This window comes from Vipera ursinii (assembly GCF_947247035.1).
Source record: "Vipera ursinii genome assembly, chromosome: 7".
Taxonomy (NCBI): Eukaryota; Metazoa; Chordata; class Lepidosauria; order Squamata; family Viperidae; genus Vipera; species Vipera ursinii.
Genome location: NC_139521.1, coordinates 69,815,162 through 69,818,381, shown reverse-complemented (window position 1 = coordinate 69,818,381; position 3,220 = coordinate 69,815,162). Strand labels below are relative to the sequence as shown.

The 3,220-nt window shown below is 52.0% G+C and overlaps 1 protein-coding gene across 1 annotated transcript in view; it reads left to right on the top strand.

Annotated features, from left to right (window-relative positions):
- Positions 1-1,794: 1,794 nt before the first annotated feature.
- Positions 1,795-3,220, top strand: part of ANXA3 (annexin A3) — a 35,966-nt gene continuing 34,540 nt past the window's right edge. The window contains exon 1 of the mRNA XM_083367196.1: positions 1,795-1,866. The gene's annotated coding sequence lies outside the window, so the exon portion shown is untranslated. The remainder of the gene's footprint in view (positions 1,867-3,220) is intronic.

The window sequence follows — 3,220 nt, the reverse complement described above, 5'->3', positions numbered from 1 at the left end:
GTGTACATTGAGATTAGCTGAGCCTCCCCCCGTGCTCTCTTCCCCCCAACACACAGTGACAACAAACCCTCCATCCCACCACACTATGTGAACCAACTACACCACACACCGGCCTCCCAAGTCAATTCTGCATAAGATTATGTCCCATTTAAAAGCCTAACAGCCCACGGATAAAAGCTATTTTTCAGCCTGTTGGTATGGCTGGCTATACTCCTATATCTCCTACCGGATGGTAGGAGAGTAAAGAGATACCATCCAGGGTGTGAGTCATCCCTGAGAATCTTCCTCACTCTTCCAAGGCAAGGAGCCCTGGCGATGTCATCCAGTGGTGTCAGGGAACAGCCCACAATGTCTTGTGCTGTGCTCACTACCCTCTGTAATACTTTCCTATCCGCGGCTGTCAGACCAGCGTACCAAACCACAATACCATATGAGAGGAGAGGACGCTCTCTATAGTAGACCGGTAAAAGAGGGTCATTAGCTGTTGTTCTACCCTGTTCTTCCGCAAGACCCTAAGAAAGTGAAGCCTCTGTTGGGCCTTTCTAGCCACCTGGGTTGTGTTAACTTTCCAGGTCAGATCTTCACAGAGGTAGACTCCCAGAAATTTAAAGGAGGAAACTCTCTCCACACAGTCCTCCCCGATGTAAAGTGGGGCAGGTTCCTCCTTTTTTCTCCGGAAGTCTAACACCATCTCTTTCGTCTTGCCGATGTTTAGGTGCAAGTTGTTGTTACTACACCATATGGATAGTTTTTGTACCTCCGCCCTATATGCTGTCTCATCCCCACCTGTAATAAGACCCACCACAGTTGCATCATCTGCGAACTTGATTATCTCAGTGGATGGGTCACATGATACACAATCATAAGTGTATAAAGAGTACGGGTAGGGGCTAAGCACACAGCCCTGTGGCGTGCCGGTGCAAAGCTTCAGGGGGGTGGACAAAGCAGAGCCGACCCTCACTGTTTGTAACCGATCCCTAAGAAAGTCTTGAATCCAATCGCAGATGGCGGGGAAGAATTTCAAGTCAGTCAGCTTCTCAATGAGAATGCTTGGCAAAATGGTGTTGAAAGCCGAGCTGTAGTCAACAAAAAGCATCTTGACGTAACTTCCAGGCTTCTCGAGATGACTTGCTACAGAGTGTAAAGCAGTAGCTATGGCATCGTCTGTCGGCCTATTTCCCCTGTAGGCAAATTGATGTTTATCAAAGTCCAGTGGGAGGCATGTCCTAAGATGTTGGAGAACCAATCTTTCGAAGCATTTCATGACTACAGACGTTAATGCAATAGGTCTGTAGTCATTCAGGCACTCAACTGCAGTTTTCTTGGGGACTGGGACAATGGTAGCTGCTTTCAAGCACGATGGTACACATGCCGTTTGCAAGGAGATGTTAAAAATCCTTGTCAGGACCCCTGCTAATTGATCAGCACAATTCCTGACCACTATCCCCAGCACCCCATCTGGGCCTGCAGTATGGGGGTTTCCTGCTTGAGTAGGGGCGGGGGGGGGGCGTTGGACTAGATGGCCTCCAAGGTCCCTTCCGACTCCGTTATTCTGTTAAAACCCCAGTCTTGCTTCTAAAAGAGGATGCAACCCGGTTGGTGGTCCTCCAAAACCCTCCTTCCAGCAGACACGGGAGAGCAAAGCCAGAAGGGCGCCCCCTATCGGGAGAGGTGACATCCCGCTGGTCAGGCTGGTCCGGCTCCGCTTTCCTCCTCCTCCTCTTCCTCCTCCTCCTCCTCCTCCGCACCTCTGGACAGGTGGAGCCAGCGGAGGGCGGGAGCGCGGCGGCACTACTTCTCTCCAGCGCCCCGCCGGCGTCGGTACTCTTCTCCTTCGCAAGTTCAGAGTTCGGGCTGTTGCTTCGGGTAAGTCTCCGCCGCTCGATCTCTCTCTCCTGGCCCCGAAACCTGGCCAGCTGGGGGGGGGGAACCTCCTGCAAGAGCCGGGGAGCCGGACCGGGGGTCGCTCTCCTTCCCGCCCAGCCCTTCTTGCAAGCGTCCCCCCCCTTCCCTGCTTCCTCCGACCTTCCCAACTCGCCCTTTGCGCTCCGTCTCAGGTGGCCTTGGGAGATCCGAGGGGGGAGCCAGACCGGGGGTGGGGTGGGGTAGGAATCTGGCCAAGGTGGAGACGCGGGTTGTGGGCGGACAAACTCGAAGGCGCGGGCATCTTCTTTGCAGCGCTTCTCTCGGGCGCGCCGGGTGCCGCTTGCGCGTCCTCTGTTGCGCGCCGCCGCTCCGCGGAGAGCCGACTTTCCTGGATATTTAGCAGCCCCCTACGAAGAGGGAGGAGGAAACGCGCCGAAATTCTTTCTTTTCTGTGTCTCTTTTCTTTTCTCCCCCTCTGTCTTTCTTCTTCTTCTTCTTCTTCTTCTTCTTCTTCTTCTTCTTCTTCTTCTTCTTCTTCTTCTTCTTCTTCTTCTTCTTCTTCTTCTTCTTCTTCTTCTTCTTCTTCTTCTTCTTCTCCTCCTCCTCCTCCTCCTCCTCCTCCTCCTCCTCCTCCTCCTCCTTCTTCTTCTTCTTCTTCTTCTTCTTCTTCTTCTTCTTCTTCTTCTTCTTCTTCTTCTCTCTCTCTTTCCTTCCTTCTTTCCTTCCTTTCCTTTTACTTTCTCTTAATTAACCAGAGGGCACTGCCGGTCTCCAACTGGCCCTGGACAGCTGCCAACTGAGTGCATGGATCTCACTTCCTCGTTCTCTCTCTCTCTCTCTCTCTCTCTCTCTCTCTCTCTCTCTCTCTCTCTCTCTCTCTCTCTCTCTCTCTCTCTCTCTCTCTCTCTCTCTCTCTCCCTCCCTCCCTCCCTCCCTCCCTCCCTCTCTCTCTCTCTCTCTCTCTGTTTCTCTGTCTTTCTCTGTGTCTTTCTCTCTGACTGTCTTTCTGACTGTCTTTCTGTGTGTATCTTTCTGTCTCCTGTCTCTCTGTGTGTCTCTCTGTGTGTGTGTCTCTCCTTTGACTCTATCTGGAAAGTCTATGAGTCTCTCTTTTTTCCCCCCCCCCTGCAACAGTCTACTAATGATTTGGTACAGTTTCTTCTGGGATGTGATTTCCTGGTGGTCTCCCTTTTCAAGCTGTGATTGGATCTCATCCTGCTCAGCTGGAATGTTTGTATATTGCACCCAGTCCTGGTTGGGATGTGCAGTTAGCAATTTTTGGAGAATGGCATGTAGCTCCCCATTTTAGCACACCGGTGGGGGTGTGGGACTGAGCAAAATGACTCCAAGAACC